Source organism: Hemicordylus capensis, chromosome 2, assembly GCF_027244095.1.
Source record: "Hemicordylus capensis ecotype Gifberg chromosome 2, rHemCap1.1.pri, whole genome shotgun sequence".
Taxonomy (NCBI): domain Eukaryota; kingdom Metazoa; phylum Chordata; class Lepidosauria; order Squamata; family Cordylidae; genus Hemicordylus; species Hemicordylus capensis.
In genome coordinates, this window is record NC_069658.1 from 175,357,222 (window position 1) to 175,376,425 (window position 19,204).

A 19,204-nucleotide genomic window follows, 5' to 3' on the forward strand; every position below is an offset into this window, starting at 1 on the left:
GTGGGAGTTGTAGTCAGCAACATCTGGGGATCCTTGTTAGAGGGCACCCTGGCCTTGCCCCATAAGGAAGATGCTCGAGGCCCATACTCATTTTGGTTGCCCTCTTCTGTAGCTTTTCCTCTGCACCATACAGTTTTCCAAATATGGCCACACCACAGATTCGTATAAGGCAGTGATGCACTATTTCAGCCCTCCTGCAGATGCTGGACTACACAGGGGCTCTTGACCCCTGTGGCTCGGGATGATGGGAAGAACAGCTGGAGGGCCAAAGTTGTGAAGCCCTGGTGTATAGACATAATCTTAGCAGTTTTACTTTCAATTCCTTTCCTCGTGTTCTCTAGAATCAAATTTGCCTTTTAAACAAATTCCATGCTGGGGATCATGAAGAAAGAGATCAAAAATAAAATTTATAAAATAATGCATTTAAACAAATCTTCGGTGCAGCCAAATTTCTACAGCTGCCATACACTGAATCAACATTTTAATTGAGCTACCCTCATGACCCCAAGATCTCTGCTAGTTAGTCAGGTCCAGCTCAGATCCCAGCAGTATATGTGCGAAACTAGTATATTTTGCTCCAATGTGCATCACTTTACACTTATGAGCACAATGGGCATGCCATAGGCATGCTAATGCGCAACCTATGTATGAGGTGGAACACATGGTAAATGCATTAAAAGTTAAACATTGAGGATCCACACTTGAAATGCTTGCACTGGTGAGTGCTTTTCTCATGCCACACATCACATATGAATTGGGCCTGAGACTCTTTTTGGTCAGAACTGGAGTTGAAATTGATGATTAAACGAACAAAACAAAAATCATTCTACTTTAATCTCTTGACTGAGTGTGTGGCAGTGCAGATCTGCTCATGGTTTCTGAAAGTCAAGGGTTTTGTTGCAATATTCAGGGCTGAACAAAAGCTCTGGACCTATAGCTAAAGTTAGTTTAAAAAACAAATCACTGTAGGTGCTAGAGATGGAAGAGCAAGGCTCAGCCCCCCCCCCCACCACCATATCTTCCCTTCAGTGCCCAGCCTGCAATTTTGCAATTTTGAGGAACTCCTTCCTTTGCAGCAAATGGAAAGAAGCTGCAGACAGGTATCTTACATCCCCCCCTTCTGGTACCCCATAATATCCAATTGCTATAGAGGAAGTTGGTCTTAATTACCTCTGCCTAGCTGTAGAGAGGCAGCTACAAGTCACTTGCACACAGGACAGGAAAGGAAAGGAGAAGGGAAACACACCGGAGGCTGGCTTTCTGGGCTTTCGTTAAAGGATCTGGTTGCAAGCAGCATTTCATCCGACTGACAGGATCAGCCGCTGGAATCCTAAACCAAAGGCCCACTTCCTCGCCATCAGTCTTGGCCAAGGGGTCAAGGGGTCCTTGCACAGGATAGCTGTGGGCTGAAACACAGGGGTGTTTCCAGGGCTCTTTTCTGAAAAGCTGCTTTCCTGACTTCTGGTTACATGAGGTGTACACACACACACCCTGACTGGAACTATTTTCTGAAACGCCAGATGATCATCAGTCAGCCGGAAAAAGGTTGCTTCTGATGCTTTCCCCTGCACAGATTCTGCTAACCCAAGTCCCTGGTTTTCACAGCTGCCTGGCTCCCCTAAACAGGGCAGCTGTCCCAGAGCCCCCAGGACCCTCGCACCCAATTATGCCAGGGAGTGTTGTTGCTGAAGCCAGTACTACCAAATGCCAGGGTGGGTAGTGCTCTTCTTCCCTCCCCCTCCCACCTCTCTCCTAAGCTAAGCATCCACTCCTCTCCACAAACACCCTGGCTTCCAAACAGAAGGGTCAGTAGATAGCAGCTTCCCCCCAATAGTGTGGGGTGCACCTGGAGCCCGGGAACCCCTTTCCAAGTCCTCCCCCCCCCGCCTCTTTCCCTTTGGGGTAAAATAAAGGCAAGACCATCTGTGCAAGCCCCCCCCCCCTTCCCCACCCGATCTCACTTCTCTGCCAAACCTCTGATGCCAAGGTCTGCTTCATTGTCCCTGGACCTGCCAGCTCCAAGCTGCACTCCCAGACATTGCCGGAGCCATCTCTCCGCCCCACTCCCTGAGCACAGCTTCACTGCAGCAGGAGGGGCCTTGGGCCTTTTATTTATTTAATCTTTTTTCGGTTTGGTGGATGAATCAAAAGCTCACGTGAAAGCAAATTTGGCAAGGACTGGAGTCGGTGTAGTCAGACACACACACAGCTTTGCCAACTCTCCTCAGTCCTCAGCCATAGCCCACCCCCTCCCCCCAGCGCTCCCTGCACGATTCCAGCCCTTGACCCTCTCCCCCCCCTCCCCATCTCCACCACTCACAACACAAAGTGAGCCTCACTAAAAGGGAAGCCATTTTCGCAAAGGCTGGCCACATTTGAAACAGGAAAGGGCCGGAGCCAAACTGGGGCCCTTGCTGCAGGGGAATGGCTGGCAAGTGCTGGAGGGTGTGGGGAAAGAGCTTATTCTGCTTTGGTGCTGGGCTCCTCTCAGAATCCCCCACAGCACAGAACATGGCCACGGTGTCCTCACCACATGGTGCAGGAAGAAGCCAGCGGCCATGTTCCCAGTTACGGGGAAATTTAAAACTCTGCTGTGGCAGCCTGCCCAGTCGGAGGAACAGAACGGCTATGCCTGTTATGCCATAGAAGACTGCACATATGGAATTAGTGGGACGGGACAGGGAAGGGGTTTCCTCCCTCCATGTGCCTTTTTGAGTGCAGGCAGTGGAGGGAGTGGTGCTTATGGAAATCGGGGAGGGCAGGGCTCACAGCCTCCAGCCAGTTTCAGCCATTTTGTTATTTTGAGAGATCGACGTCCTGACAGCACAGCAAATACAAGTTCACAGTGATGTTTTAGGGCCAGTAATGAAGCCAATGTGTGCTCGGGGTCACTTGAGTTGCACCCTGGTGTTCTCTGGGATATTACAAAAGGGGTCTAGAGTGGAGGGAGTGAGCCTACAAAAGGTGCTGGGGTATACCTCTGAGATTCTTTGGGGGCAGCCAGTTGGAAAGACAAAATGTTTTGGCCAGGCCAGCACCTTTAACCAATGAGCAATCTCAAGGATTCCCAAAGCAGGGGTAGGACCTAGTCAAGGCCTAGGGTGTCCCACCATTGGAAGAAAGTGGGACAAATCCTAGAGGGTAGCATAAATCTGCTGCCTCTGGTCTCCGTGGCACTTCAGGCCTCTCCATACCATCTGCTTTTCTGTGTCCTAAATTGAGCCAGGCAAGGATCCTGCTTCCTGGCCCAAAGTCCAAAATAGGGTTGGCTTTGTCTGGGTTCTTGTGCTAAAGGGTTCACTTTGGAGGAGACGGACGGAAGGGTTGTGGGTATTTTTTTGTAATTTGGATTGAGTGTTTGTATGTGAAAAGGGGAATGTTGCAAAGAGGAGAACTAAAACTCCTCGTTGAATGGGCATTTGTGCTTGAAAGAAGGAGAGGTGAGGGAGAGGTCTCTGTCTCTCAGGTCTAAATCTAGCCCAGGTTGTTTTGTGGTTGGGGGCAGAATGGGGCTATTATTTATACTCTCCCAGGGCTTTGCTCATGGCAAACAGAAATTTAATCCTGCTTCTTGAACCGTCTTGCAAGCTAATCCTAACAGTGTTTACTTATCAATTGTAAATCCCATTTATTTCAATTATTTATTATTAATTTTTTAAAAAATTGTGTAGGGGTTCAGGGCAGTGGTGCTTCTAATGAAGATTAATGAAGACCAGCTTATGCTGTTGACTATGAGGTCAATGGTAAACCAAGCATCAGTCACTGATGATCTTCTTACTTTGCTTTTATCCCCAAGTCCTGGCTGGAGGAAGCTTCTCATCCAGATGGCCACAGCCAAGGACTGGTCTCAGCAACCATCAAGGACTATAGCAGGTATGTGGGTGATTCAGTTACTATTATCTGTAAGGATGGTTTGTCCTGTCCAAAATATCTGAATGGATGTTCCTTGTGTTGGAGCCTCACGAGAAACTGGAAATTTATTTATTTATTTATTTATTTATTTATTTATTTATTTATTTTTATACCGCCTTTCGTTAAAAGAAAACCCCAAGGCGGTTCTGTTGGTATACCAACCATCAGCAAGCATCTTGCACCATGGGCTCTCTAGTTGACCTGCTCTGGGTGGTGTTGTAGTTGCCTTTATTTATTATTATTATTGGGGACCAGACTAGGCTACAGGGGCATAGCAAGGTTGGAGGGGACCCTGAGATCTCCAACCTTGAAAATGCCCCCCTGACGCGCAGCCCATTAGCCTCTCCCAGCCAGCAAGTGCTTCATCCAGTGGCTGAGTGCCCTGGGTGGGGAGGGCTACCTATTGGGGTGGCCTCAGTCACTGGTGGCTGGGATACATTTGTACACATCCTGCTCAATAGCGGCTACACCCTTGCTAGGCTAGATTTTCTGGATCATCTCAGGATTTTGTGTCTGTCAAAGGAACCATGAGTTCTCCCAAATAATAATTGACCCTATAGGCAGGACATGTGTTGGATTTGATGTTTTTCACCAGCCTGGAAATGGGTTTGACTGATTATTAGTGGTGTTGAAATGGCATTGTTATCATAATTAGATCACTACCTTCTAAAGACATAGAAGCTGGGCCGGCTTTGCACATGCGTGTGTACCGCCGGGATGGGGCCCGATCCTGGCGCTGCTGACATGGCAAACCCGCCTATGGAACCACCCTTCAAAACAAAGGTTAGGAGAGTGAGTACTCTCCTAACCCCGTTTCTATGTGGCTGCTTACAGCCAGGGCTGGCTGACTGCGGAGCTCCTGGTCATCTGCTCTGCGGGGAGGGGAATGCACACTCATAATGCACCGCACAGTGCATTATGGGCGCTCCAGTGCATTATGGGAGCTCTAGTGGGTGGACAATGTGTCTGGCACCCCGACCCTCAGAGCTACCGACAGCAGCCCAAAGGGAAGAAATGGATCGCTGGATCATCTGCGGAGAGGTAAGCTTTTTAAGGCTTCCTCCCCATTAGCCTTCTTGCCTTTTTCTCACTGCTTGTGAGAAAGGGCTTGTATATTACCAGTCCCCATTCCCCTTATTTAATATCTCTGTCAGCATAATGGACCAATAGGGAGATGGTCCATTTCTGGAGACAGCAGAAGGCACCTGAATTGTGCCAAAGCCAACTAGCCATGGAAGGGATTATTTAGAAAAAATACTATGTATGCTGTGACAAGGACAACTGCAAACAAAGTTTTATTCTTGACTATCATCACACCTGCGGAGTCCCTTCCAGAAGAGCCGATTTATATAATTCTTATCAAGGTTTCTGTTAATGGTTCTCGCTTATTTCCCCCGACCAATGACATTCTCCAAGGTGCTATTTTCGGGTCCCCTTATTTTCTTGTTATATATTCTCCCTATTGCTGGCTCTGTTATACTGAAAGAACCAGCACAACCCAAGTTAGCTCCACCCAAAAGCTGAGTAATCATGAATCCATTGATGAGTTTGCAGCTTAATTTGGCAAGACGGTCCCAGAGGCTATTCATCATTATGTACTCTTGGAGGTCTTGTGGAGTCTTAGTCTATCTCCTCTCTTTTTCCACATGTTTATAGATTGGATGACATCATCATACAAATAAGATCTCACTAAGGACACTGTCCCTGGAGTCTCAGTGCAGGATAGTTACTTCCATCACTGACAAAGTTTGGACCTCTTTGGATTGCAACTGTGGGGTCTTCCTGGATACATCACTGCCCCACTTACAGCGATAGCCAGAACTGCTTTCTGCCAACTCCACCTGGTTAGAGATCTGCCTTCATAATTTCAAGGCTAGACTTCTGTCTTCTCTACACTTCTTTGGTTTTATTTTTTCTGGGTTCCAATGATCCAATCAAATCTTTATCACACTCCTTCAGTATTTCTGTTAGCAGTTCTCTCTCTTCCTCTTTCCAATCAGCTTGGCATTCCCCAGGTTCTGCCTTGATTCCCTTGATTTTTTACTTTATATGTTCTATTATTTACTCTTATGGTATCCAGTATCATTTCTTTGTTGATGACCTTCAGTTCTACTGGTTTTTGCCTGATTTTCTTCTTAAGCAAGGGCCACAACAGACCTGATGCAGGAGATTTATAATTGGTTCTCCCAGTGTTTTCATTTTTACTTCAAATCAGCCCCAGGGGATGGGGATGTGTTTCCAATTTTGAGTGGAGCAGTGATGCTGGAGAAGGGTCTGTTTAACCCTTTCTCCCACACAATTTTCCTGATCTAAATTGTGAGGTTTGCCCTTTTCAAGCAAAGGAGAAAATCCTACCTGCCTAAAAATAACTCTCCTAATGCGGACAGCGAGAGTGCACTGTGACAGTAGCGGCCCGGCTCCTCTGACCCCCCGGACCGGGTCCAGTGCTCCAGTGTAGCGTGGTTCTGGCCTCTGCACATGTGAGGTGCCCTATCTCCATCCCCATTAGGAGTTTTTTTTAGGCAGGTAGGGTTCCCCCTGTACAAGCATGCCCCCTCAAGCCAAATTGGACCAGTTCTGAACCGGTTCAGCCTAGTTTGATCCTCAGACCAAACCATGGGCCAGTTCAACTTGAATTAGAGCCCAACTGCTGGAATCAGTTCTGTGCACATCCCTACTTCTTATTGTCTTCTGAACTAAGTCCACAGTCCTGGTTATTACGGTCTATGCAACTGAACAGCTCCAGCTAATCAGAAATGATTGTTTTCTTTTATGTTAGAAGGTGAAATACTTTCATTTTTTTAAAACTCCATAACCTTCTCCCAGATTTGCACTCACTGATTCTTGATGAATATTCATTTTAAGGGGTGGGGGAGGAAAGAGGGCAAACTTGGCACAGTGTGCCTACCCCCACTTTCACATTAGAAGTTCGGGTGTGTGTGTCAGATGTTTCCCACTGCTGACTGTAGATGAACAACTGTGCCAGTACTAGACTTCCTAGTGTATCTGAATATTATTATTATTATTATTATTGAAGCTTGCTCAAAGAAGGATCTGATATCCCAAGAATGTCATAATGATATGACAAGTCTGGCCAAGTTGATGCTCTTAATACGATACTTAATTATTAGCTAATTGCAAAATGCAAGGAGTTACTTCTATTACTACTACTAACAACAACAATAATATTACTACACATGTTTATCCTATACAGAAATGTGAAAAGTTTTAATATAAAGCCAACCCTGCCCCCTCAAAGCATACTAGTAAATCATTCTATAGTGGCTGACACCCTGAGTAATGAAGCACTTGCAGAATGACGTTGTGCAAGCACAAAGCTTTTGCAACAGTGACTTGTGCTAAATCTGGTGCTTCCAACTAGTATTATGCTTTGGCAAGCATGCTCATGCAACAGTTGCACAACTTGTGGCACACTTAATTTATTTAAAAGGTAATTTTAAAAGGGACTGCTTTGGTCACCCTGTGAGATGACATGTGTAGAGAGAGAGACAGGGGGAGTACAACTCTGTTAATTCTCTTAGACCTCTCAGTGGCTTTTGATACCATTAACCATGGTATCCTTTTGGAAAGGCTGGCCAAGTTGGATGTGGGAGGCACTGCTTGGAGGTGATTCCACTCCTACCTTGAGGTCTGTTTCCAAAATATGGTGCTAGGGGACTACTGCTGAACACCTTGGCATTTCTGCTTTGCAGTTCTGCATGGTTCCATTCCACAGGGTTCCATGCTTTGGGGTTCCACAGGGTTCCCTATGCTGTTTAACATCTACATGAAATTGCTGGGAGAGGTCATCAGGAGATTTGGCCTGAGGTGTCATCAGTATGCGGATGATACTCAGTTGTATCTCTCTTGATACAATATGATACTCAGTTGTATCTCACCCCTGCTGACTTGGCAAAGAGGCACCTTTTAAAATGGTGATTCTCTTTATTTAGCGGTGGAGGAGTAACTGGCCCTGTCCACCCCCAGCACAGTACCTCGGGTGACTGTTGCTGGTGTCTACCTTATGTTTCTTTTTCGATTGTGAGCCCTTTGGGGACAGGGATCCATCTTATTTGTTTGTTATTTCTCTGTGTAAACTGTGTAAATTGAATAAAAAACAACATCAATAATAATAATTTTTCATCAGACGCAGGTGAGGCAGTTGACTGCCCTGAATCAGTGCCAGGATGCAGTAATGGACTGGATGAGGGTGAACAAGTTGCAACTCAGTCCAGACAAGACATAAGTACTGTTGGCCGGTGGTTCCTCTGCCCATGTGAATGATGTTCAGCCTATTCTCGATGGAGTTGCGCGCACCACAAATACACACACAACCCCCGAAGGACCAGGTTCACCATCTGGAGGTGCTCATCAATCCAGCACTGTCTCTATAGAGCAGGCCTGCTCAACTTCGGCCCTCCTGCAGATGTTGGCCTACAATTCCCATAATTCCTGGCTATTGGCTGCTGTGGCTGAGAATTATGGGAGTTGTAGTCCAAAAACAGCTGGGGGGCCTAAGTTGAGCAGGCCTGCTATAGAGGCTCAAGTGGCCTCTGTGGCTTAGAGTGCCTTTTATCAGCTTCAGCTGATACACCAGATGTGACCATACATTGATAGAGATATCTTGGCCACTGTTACTCAGGCTCTGGTAACCTCTTGCTTAGATTACTGCAATGTATTGTATTTGGGGCTGCCTTTGAAAATGGTCCAGAAACTGCAGTTGCTACAAAACAGGGATGCAAGATTATTAACTGGGACTGGACGTTTTGGGCATATTACGCCAGTGCTTCGTCAGCTGCACTGGCTCCCAGTCTGTTTCTGGGCCCAGTTCAAAGTACTGGTTCTAACCTTTAAAGCCCTAAATGGCTTTGGACCAGGTTACCTGAGAAAGAGAGCCTTGCCCCATTTGTCCTGACTTGGACCTTAAGAACTTCTCCGGAGGCCCTCCTCCAGGTGCCCCTACCGAATGAGGTGAGGTGGGTGGCTACTAGGGAGAGGGCATTTTTGGTGGTTGCACCCTGTTTATGGAACAGCCTCCCCAGTGAGGTTCATCTGGCATCATTACTTTGTTCTTTTAGATGTCAGGTAGAGACCTTTCTGTTCACTCAAGCCTTTTAAATTTGATTTTTAAAACTGACTTTTAAAAATTAATTAATTAATTATTGTTATTGTTATTATTTTGGTGTGTTGTGATTTCTTGTGTTTTATGCATTTTTACTCTATGAGGCTATTCACACACGCTTGCAAAACTGGGCTAAGGGAGTCCAGCCCAGTTTTGCATGCACGTGTGGACTGCCAGAATAGGACCCAATCCCAGTGGCTACATGGAGGCAAACCCACCTAATTAGCTCCCTTCAGAATGAGGTTAAAGGAGGGAGTGCTCCCTTAACCTCATTTTTCTGCTTGTGTGTCAGCCATGGCTGCTTGCAGCCACGGCTGGCACACTCAGGGGTGAGGAGGGATCCCAATAATGCACCACACGGTACATTATTGGAGCTTTGGGGGGCTGGGGGGCTTCCCTGCACCCTGACCCTCAGAGCTGCAGAGGGAGCTGCTGCTCACCCGGACAGGGAAGGAAAGGGGATCATCTGTAGGGAGGGTGAGTGTAACCCGCTGTCCCTGCAGATCGCCCTAGAGTTCTTCTCATCGATCGTGAGAAGAGCTCCAAAGTTTTAATGCTGTGTTGTGAACCACCCAGAGAATAATTTGTTATGAGGTGGCTAATAAATAAAGTATAATAATAATAATAATAATAATAATAATAATAATAATAATAATGGGTGGCTAATAATAAAGTTATTAAATAATAATAATTATTATTATTTATTAATTATTATTGTTGTTGCTGTTGTTAATAAACAAGACCAAAATAATCCCCGTGGTAATTGGCGCCCTAGGTGCAATTCCAAAACAACTTGAAGAGCACCTCAACACCATAGGGGCCACAGAAATCAGCACCAGCCAATTACAAAAAGCAACTTTACTGGGAACAGCCTATATTCTGCGACGATATCTATAATAATAACAGCAACAACATTGACAATAAAATTCAGCCAACCCAGGTCCTTGGGAAGGACTTGATGTCTGGATAAAACAAACCAGTCAATAACATCTGTCTGACTGTGTAAATTAATAATAATATGGGGTGGATAATAAGAAAGTTATTAAATAATAATAATTTATTTATTATTGTTGTTGTTGCTGTTGTTAATAAACTTTTGTTCACAAGTGCTATAGCACGAGTCACACAAGTGCTTTGTTAGTCACGATGTCCGCCAGTATCTTAACATCTAACAAAACGTTCAGTAGGGGAAAAAATCCCAGTTACAAAAATTCACTCAAATACATTTACCTTCTTATCCCCGGTTAGATTATATTACCTGTTATCACCAGAGGGTTATCCACTGTACCAGCATCTTCAATAAATGATCAATATACTAGGGCTTGGCAAATCCCAGGCGTCAGGGAACCATGGCACTTAGAAATTTAACTGTGGTGTCTAGACTAGGATACTCAAAGGTAGAGTTATTTAATACAACATTTATATGTCCCAGGGAGCCCTGTTTCTGTCCTAAATATGCTACTTTCTGAGGGGATAACGATAAGTCCATTTACCCTCCTCTTCCACAATGTCCGCCACTAAATCTGGACATTTTGTCAAGTGTCCATTGTCTGGCTCCCAAATTTTTGGACTGGCTCCCCTTTCCAAAGAAAGTTTGTCAAGGCCTTCAATATACCACCTCTTTGCTCCCAAATCAAGAATAAACCAAATTTAAACAATGACTGAGGTAAACACTCAACACACTCACATGGCTGGATAACTGGTTGTGCCAGGGCTGGTTTACTTTTTATTCCTTTCTCTTTTGGCAGTGAAATGCCATCCATGTTAATCTCCAACATGCTCTAAGATTTATATCTTATAATTACAATGGAAAAGGAATCAAATGCCCTCGGCTAAGTGCTCAACTGCCCCATGTTTCGGCACGGTTACCTGCCAACTCCCACATCATCTTTTCCAGGCCTGCCCCTCCTCTCCCTTACTTGTTGGGGCTTGGTCTTTGTTTAGTCAGGCCATGTTGAAAAGCACTATTTTGTTTCAGGAGTAACTACTTCTGGTTCTGGTCCCTTTGCTTCTGTAGCATCAACACACGCATTCTGCCCACATGTACATGATTGCCCTTCATGTATATGTGAGCCCCTTGCATTGCTCTCACCCAGTGCACTGAGGATTTAGACTTTTGTCCCCCCACCACACACACACACCTCTTAAGTTCATAAGTCAGGACTGTAAAGATTCCTATGCAAGATCCACATATTAATCTAAACCATTTTGTACCATGGCAACAATAAATCACAACCAGCATCTGATATAATTCTCAGATCTGTCCCCCTAGCTTGGGATAGATAACATGGATGCTCTACGCTCTAACCACTAACTTTGCTCTCAGATAATCAAGGCTGCAGCAATGCCTTGATTTTGTGGAGTGCAGAATAAGTGCAGAACATAATACTGGCTGTATGTTTCAGGAATGATGTTCCTAGTAACCTCAGCTTTCCTTTGTTTAAAAATGCAAGTTTTAGGCTTTGTGCTTGTGAAGATACCATGAATGTGTGTGAACAAGGCCTCCATTAAAAGCTGGAGAAGAGCCTAAATGAGATTTCTAATGGTTGGGGGTGGCACCCTGCATTTCTTCTTGTAATGACCACAAAACCAGAATTAGTTAATGCAAAAAAGAATAGTGCAGCATCTAAGAGTGAAATGGCAATTAATGCACCATGTCAACAATGTATCCTCAGGCTCTGTGGTCGTGGAACTGTTCTTTTCTTTTGTGCTACTTTCAATTTTATTCCACAGTCACCCAGTATGTGGAGTGTTCCCAAAACCTCTGGGAGCTCCTATGGCTGGAATAATAGTATTCCAGCCATACCAGTGGTAAGGCAGGGCTGGTTAAACCATACAAGGCAACTCCCTACGGTGGCACAATTCAAACGAATCCTGCTATGTCAGGAAAGCTGGTGAATCTGGTCTCTTGAGTTTGGTCTCTTTGAGTATGGCTGGCTCCTCATATTAATATTCTGGGCATACCCCAGAATTTTCTATGACCTCACACAAGGACATCCTTGCCCCACCCCCCCACTCAGGGCAATAAAATAACCTGAAGCCAGATACAGGTAAGGAGAAGCTGAGGTAGTTCAGCCTCTGAGGTAGGAAACCCTAACACTGGGTTTCCTGGAGCTTGGGCTGCCACAAAGAGCAAATAGTTGCTTTGGTTGGGCTGTTTCCAGGCAGAGTCCATCCCTGCTAAAACAAAGCAATCTTTCCATCATTCACTGACATTAAGGCATCACCTGAAGGCACCTGACACAGCAGTCTTGCTGAATTCAAGCAAGTCTAGGTCTGTTCAGAGCTTGGATGGGAGATTGCCCACAAACCCAATGTTTGCTGCCTTCTATGATGGAGGAAAGGTAGACTACAGATGTAAGTGCCAGTAACAGAAGCTATTCTCCTGGCTGGCAATGAGGAGGAAAGTTTCTGTTACTATCATTTACACATGTGTAGAATCCAAGGGAAAGAGTTGTATGTAAGGCCAAGGCAGTGGAGTTGAATCAGGAATATTAACAGTTTAATGAAATAAATATTATTTACCGAGAGGCAAGTGCAGGGAAACACGTATATTGGGCAGCAATGATATAGGAAGATGCTGAAAGGCATGATCTCATACTGCACGGGAGGAGGCAATGGTAAACCCCTCCTGTAATGTACCAAAGACAACCACAGGGCTCTGTGGTCCAGAAATCGACACCGACGGCACACTTTACCTTTAAATGCTGTCTGCCTTCCCTGCTCTTGCTGCTGGCTGTTTGTTAGCCCCGCCTCTACTCCAGGACTCGAGTACAAGTAACCAAAGCCCTATTCAAAAGCTGACCTGGATCAAGGAATGGATTAACCAAAAACCAACGTAATCAGAAAGCTTACAATTAAAACAGAAGACCATACAATGTTAGTGACCTTTCAGCAAAACTAGCAAAACTTGCAAACACTTTAAAGAACCTTCACCTGACTAACCAAAAAGAACTGTCACAAACAATAAGAAAACAAAACCTGGCACCTGTCCAAGAAAAACTTCTCATTCTGACAGCACAGCAGTCATTCTGACACTATTCTGACAGCACAGTCATTCTGACAGCACAGCCGGACACCCCCAAATGATGTGTGTGTGTGTGTGTGTATACACACACATACACGTTTCTCTGAGGAAGGAGTTTTACAGCAGGAAGCCATGCTGCAGTGGGTCTAAATAAGCAGTTTCAGCAGGGAGAGGCTGGAGATGCCTGGCCTTCTCCCTGCTTGACCACCTTGTTCAAATAGGATGCATGTGAGACTGGCTTATAATTGCCTGGTTCTGAAAGGTCAAGAAAGAAATAGCCTCACCACAGTCACTTGTTAATGCATTTGGAGCCACACCTTTCCTCAGTGTTCATAGAACTCAAGGAGGGTGAACCATATACACTGATTCCTTGCCACCTATAGAATCACTAGACTGGCATACAAAGCTGGTTTCTCTTTTAGCTTTTTATTTTTTCCTTTCCAGAGCAAAAGTGAGAGACAACCATCAAATTCAATGGAGAAATCTAGGATTTTGACATAGCTGTGACTGCCCACCCCTTTGCCTGTTGCTGCCGAAACCCAGTACCAGCTAGGAGAGGGATTCCTGCTCTTTCTGATTCTGGTCTTGTTTTGCACTGGGGTTTCCCCAGTGTTTTAAAGCACAAGGCATCTGCATGCACGTCAATGGAGCACAAGGGTTCTGCAAGCAATTCAGTGAAGGGTTTGAATTGACAATTTAAGGGGTTTGCTGAAACCTGAGGAATCAGTACTAAGAGTGGCGTACACTGCAGGGTTAGCATGTCACGCTCTCAGCCTAAGGCCAACCCACAACCCACAAATGCAAGAGAGATATAACAATAATGGACTCTATTGCAGCTTTGTTATCTGCATTAGCCTGACCTCCTCACCCCTACAACCTGCAATATTAACAATGGACTACACTGCAGGGCTGTCATAAGCCACTCTCTCGTAGACTCAGCCCTCCCTCTCAGCCTGCAAGATAAGGATAATGGACTGCATTTGAACTGAAATTTGCAGTGGCAGGGCACATTTTACTACTATGGCTACAAATAATTATATACCTCTTTTCAACAAAAGTGATTTTAACTATTTAAAACATTTCAAATGCTTTAAAAACCTGAATAAAATATGAGTTGAGTTAGGAGGAGAGATGTCTCTCTTTGCTAGAACCTTTTATTTTGAGAGGGACACACATGTGGGTGCCCTCTCACACCTATGTAAAACTCTGGATTTGTCCATTGATTTCAATGGCTAGTTCTTACTTCTCCCCTGAGAGACATTTAAAAATGACTGAACCAGGAAATGGTCTAGAAGATGAACGACAAGGTGCTTCTCTCTGGTCTTTTTATATTTCTGTGCCTGCCCCTGCTAGTTTTGTGCTACACAAGAACTCTGTTCACACTTTATGTTTAATGGGTACAAACTGTGTATGGTGTACACAGGTACAGATCTATTCTCAGGTACAGCTATTAACCTGTTATATTGAGCAAAGGTACAGCAGTGCACTTCTTCTGATCTGAACCCTGAGGGCCCTACCCAGGTTCACTTTTAAAATGAACATAGATATAGTCATTCACATAAAAAGACGTGCATGTGCATGGGCACACGTACAACATATTGTCTTAATAGTGCTGGTAGGTATGGGAGCTTCTCCCTGAGAAGGTGTTATGTCCAGGGGTTTCCCACTATGTGAACATCATTTCTGTGGCATTCATGCTTAGCAAGACTAGCCCAAGATATTGTGCTTCCCCAAGCAAATTTACTACACAAATCTGCCATCAGGTTAGTTAAATCAGGACATGAAATTCAGTTCCATCTTCCCTATCCATTTGGCCCACAAGATCTCCAACTTCCAAGTTTCCCAAGTTCATAAGAACAGCCCTGATGGATCAGGCACAAAGCCCATCTAGTCCAGCATCCTGTTACACACAGTGGCCCACCAGATGCCTCTGGGGAGCCCACAGGCAAGACGTATGTGCATGCCCTCTCCCCTGCAACTGGTATTGAGAGGCATTGTGCCTCTGAGGCTGGAGGTGGCCCACAGCCACTAGACTAGTAGCCGTTGATAGATCTGTCCACCATGAATCTGTCTAAGCCCCTTTTAAAGCCATCCAAGATGGTGGCCATCACCACATCCCATGGCAAAGGGGATGCCCCCCGCCATTTCCAGCTACACTGCTTTGTCTGTCCTTAGGCACTCCTCCTTTCTCTTTGCCTCTTTTGTTCTGCAGCTCCCTGCCTCAGCCTTTCCTCAATTCCTGCTTCTTAACTCACCACCTATTTTGCTTTCAGTTCTTGGGACTCTTAGGGCTCCCGCCGCCCGCCCACCCAAACCAGACTGACATTTTCTTTGGTAACCCAGTTGACTCAGTTTGTGGTTATGTGCACACATTTGTCCCATTCCCAAGTACAGAACTGACCATGTGCAAAAAAGTGACACATTCTGCACCATGAGCACACAGCAAACCTAGGGTACACCAACCAATTTTGCCTTTGGGAGGGGAAACCCAATATGGTTGCATGTATTGGTCTAGCCTAAGAAGGGCCGAAGGTTAAAATCTTTAACCTGCTTAAAATCTTTAAGGCACAGTGCAAGTATAAGCTGGAGCTGAACAGCAAACTTGCAGTGGAATAACCATCAAATTTGCAGTGTTTGAACAGCCGGAATCTGGAGACAATATTCTTGCTGATTTTGTGAGCTTCCCAAGCAAACGCTTAATGGGCACTTGCTGAATACAACAAATGAATAAACCAATTTGAACAGCTGAAGAAAAAGTGCAACAAAGCGATCAGTGGCAGCTGGTGGCTCCTGCGTCTGGGTGGGCGCCAGGCAGGGCAGGTAATGAGTGAAGCCAGTGTGGGTAACGCTGGAGGCGGAGCCAGTGTGGGCAGTGCTGGAGGTGGAGCCAGTGTGGGCAGTGCTGGAAATAGAAGATGAAAGAAGGGAGATGAATGGGAAAGACTGAGAAGGATTAAGAAAGATGTCAAGAAGAACCAGATTTGTAATTAATAAGGACCAGAAACCAGAAAAATGCAGGCAGCAAAACAAAAACAAAAAAACCCGAAGAAAATCTTACAGGTATTATTTTCATCTTGCAAAACGAGGGAATGTGTACAGTGGGAGAGCTCTCTAACTCTTCTTTCTCAAAACAGAGAAGCAACTAAAAAGAGCAGAATGTACCCTAATAACCATTACTCATGAGTTGGTTATTAGACTATAGTAATGCTCCCTGCATGGGGATGTTGGGTGTGGTTGTTCAAACAGTTGTGAATCCATTGACCAGTAGTGTCACATAGACTGCTTTTAGCCCTCTTATACAAAAATATGATGGGAGTGAAATCAATATACACTGGCTGACATTTTGCGCAATCTTACAAGAGGCCACTCTGCCCTCACGTAAGAGCCACCACTGCCTTGTGCAAGTGCAACGCTTGTGCAAACAGACCAAGTCTGCAAGAGATCACACCATGTTGAGCATTCACTACACTACACAACCCTCTTGCAGGTGCACGTCTTTTTTCGTTGCACTAGTGCAGTGTTAGTCTTGATGTCAGCCACGATCTCTTACCTAACCTACCTCACAGGATGGTTTATTTTATTTTATTTTATTTTAACATTTACATCCCACTCATTCTCTGAGGAGCCTATACATGGTTATGTTTATCCTCACAATAACCCTGTGAAGTAGCCTAGGCTGAGAGAGAAGTGACTGGCCCAGAGTCACACAGTGAGCTTCATGGCTGAATGGGGAATTACTTGCCAGCCCCTCTCATTGCATTTCTTTTAAATAAAAGAGAGAAAACTTAGGGGACAGCAAAACATGCTCATAACTGGGAACATCTCACCTCTTGAATATTTTCCCCACGCGAAGAAGCAACCTGTTTCTCTTGGGCTGGCAGGCCCAACATTTTCCCTGCTCCCTGAACTAGCCCACAGGATTAGAACAGGAACACAACCTGAGTGTACACATCCTTACAGCTTTTCGCAAATCCTGATGCTTTCCCAGCTCATCCCTAATACTGGGGATCAAACTGAGCAGGCATCTACATGTGCTTACCACTTGGGCACTGCTTTCACCCTCCATCAAAAAACAGCCACAGGAGGGCTGATTCTGATCAGGACCACAGCAAACTGGGGAAGTTAGCTTTTCCCCCTGGTGCTTTCTTGCTCAAATGACTATTTGTTCATAATCAGGGCCCCTCTTGCTATTTTTAGCCAAGGAGGAGGCACTTCTTGTGGTGAGCATTTCTCTTAAAAACTTGCTTAGATTCACAACTCATTTGCCTCTCAGTCTCTCAAGAGGTTAACCTATATAATGAATGTGATGTAGAATCTGCAACGTTTACAAGCAGAGAAAAGGGACAAACAAGACATGCCACGATACCTTAATTTATTTGTCAAGAACGTGTACCTTGCTGTATAATTCCAAATAAATCAAGAGGCAAACAATATTTAAAATAATAACCTTATCAAATTAGAATGCAAAGCGGGGAGCGGGGGTCCAGAAAATAAGAAGCATAGAAGCAAACAATGACAAAATTAGCAACAGATAATAAGAAACAACCCAAGTCATAAAACAGAAAAACATGTAGACAAATAATAACTAAAAACAGTCCATTCCCATTGCAGCAGCAACAAGGACCAATAGAGCTGCAATTAAGCAATACCAAAAGCCTGTTTGAAAAGCCAAGTTTTCACCAGGTTTCTAAAAATACTCAGAGTTGGGACCAAGTGGGTCATCCATAGAGCTGGTGCTGCCACTGAAAAGGCCCTGCTCCTTAGGAGCATCTACCACATCTCAGTTAAAAGGCAGAACACGAAGCAAAAGCAAATGTTGAATTGAGTGCATTGGAAGGAACATCCACATAATCAAGGCAGTCCTTAGGGTGCCCAGGTTGTGAGCTATTTAGTACTTTACATTGAGCAGGGAAACAAATAGGCAAAGAATACAGACTAAACAGTGTAGTCGCTGTGTAGAGCAAATCGCTCCAAATGACTCCGGCTAGTGAGCCTACCAAATCACATGAATCTATAAGGGCAAAAATACCTGCAAGCAGGGGAGAAAATAGGCCAGGCAGAGGCGTATCTAGGGTGAGGCAGGCATGGCACATGCCCTGGGCGCCACTTGGAGGGGGGCGCCAGTGCCTGCTGCCATGCCATGTCGTCATGTGAGCACCCGCCCGCCCCTCAGCCTGAGCCCCCTCCCATCTCCCTAGCCGCCGGGCCGGCACCTGCTGCCTCTCATCTCAACTCACTCCATCTCCCTTCTTTGGGAGTCTCTGGGGGCAGAAGACAGCAGACAGGAGGATCTTCCCTTCGCTGCTACCAGGGAGCCTTGCATCAAGCCCAAAGCGACATTCCCTTCCTGCTGCTCATGTTTTGAAATCACAATCCCCCCACCCCCTCCCTTCTGTGGTGGAGCATAGCTGGAAGGGCAAGCAGATGCCAAAGTCCAGAGCAGTGCATTTTGGGACATGTAGTTCATTGAATGAGTGCATCCATCGTAGTCATGATTCACAAAACTACGTGCCCCCAAATGCACTGCTCTGAAGTCCCTGAAGAAGGAATGGAAGCTCTCATGCCTCTTGGGGTGGGGTGGGGTCGGGGTGTTTCAGGGCAGGGAATCTCTGCAGAGCCAGGCAGGCTGCTGCGCCCTGTGCCCCGTGCCGCTGCATGCCTGGTCCTGGCACGCCCATTGGAGAGAGACCTGCTGCCGCCCCAGCAGCGAGCAGCAGCAGAGGCGCCCTCCCTGCCACCGGGCTGGTGAGGTTGTTGCAGCTCCCCAAGGTGGGGAGAACGTCACCCCTGGCTTTCCCCTTCTCCACCTGAGCAACACACACTTTGGAGAAGGAAATGCACCCTCCCCTCCACCCAGCGGCACACCGGTCGCGGGGCAAAGAAGCTCTTCTTTCATGACTCAATCTTTAGCTTGGGAGGCTTCAGGCTTGCTGCATTCCCCGCTCCCCTTAAACCAGTTACAAGAAGTCACCTGTTCTCGGGTTGCTAACTTAGATAAATCACTGTCTCTATTTTGTCTGTTGATAAGGTTTGGGGGGTCCTTTGAACATTCCCTTCCTCCTCCACCTCGTGACTGCCCATAGAGTTGGTAAATGAAAGTATATTAGTTGCCCATATAAAAGTGAGTATAATGGAAACCTGAT

At 45.6% G+C, this 19,204-nt stretch overlaps 1 protein-coding gene and 1 long non-coding RNA gene across 11 annotated transcripts in view; one reads left to right on the forward strand and one right to left on the reverse strand.

The window, feature by feature from the left end:
• NFIX (nuclear factor I X) overlaps positions 1 to 19,204 on the reverse strand; it is a 316,788-nt gene that overhangs the window by 272,946 nt on the left and 24,638 nt on the right. The window contains exon 1 of one of the 8 annotated variants that reach the window (XM_053302016.1): positions 1,975 to 2,074. The exons of the other annotated variants lie outside the window; for them this stretch is intronic. The gene's annotated coding sequence lies outside the window, so the exon portion shown is untranslated. Of the gene's footprint in view, positions 1 to 1,974; positions 2,075 to 19,204 lie in introns of those variants that run through there. 8 annotated transcript variants of the gene reach the window in all.
• LOC128347421 (uncharacterized) lies at positions 1,996 to 10,146 on the forward strand. Of its 3 annotated transcripts, XR_008317561.1 has the most exons (3): positions 2,000 to 3,873; positions 5,569 to 5,756; positions 8,060 to 10,146. It is a non-coding gene; the product is annotated as an uncharacterized LOC128347421 (long non-coding RNA). The 3 variants fall into 3 exon arrangements; XR_008317560.1 differs by having other exon boundaries at positions 1,996 to 3,873; positions 5,569 to 10,146; XR_008317559.1 differs by lacking the exon at positions 5,569 to 5,756 and having other exon boundaries at positions 1,996 to 3,873.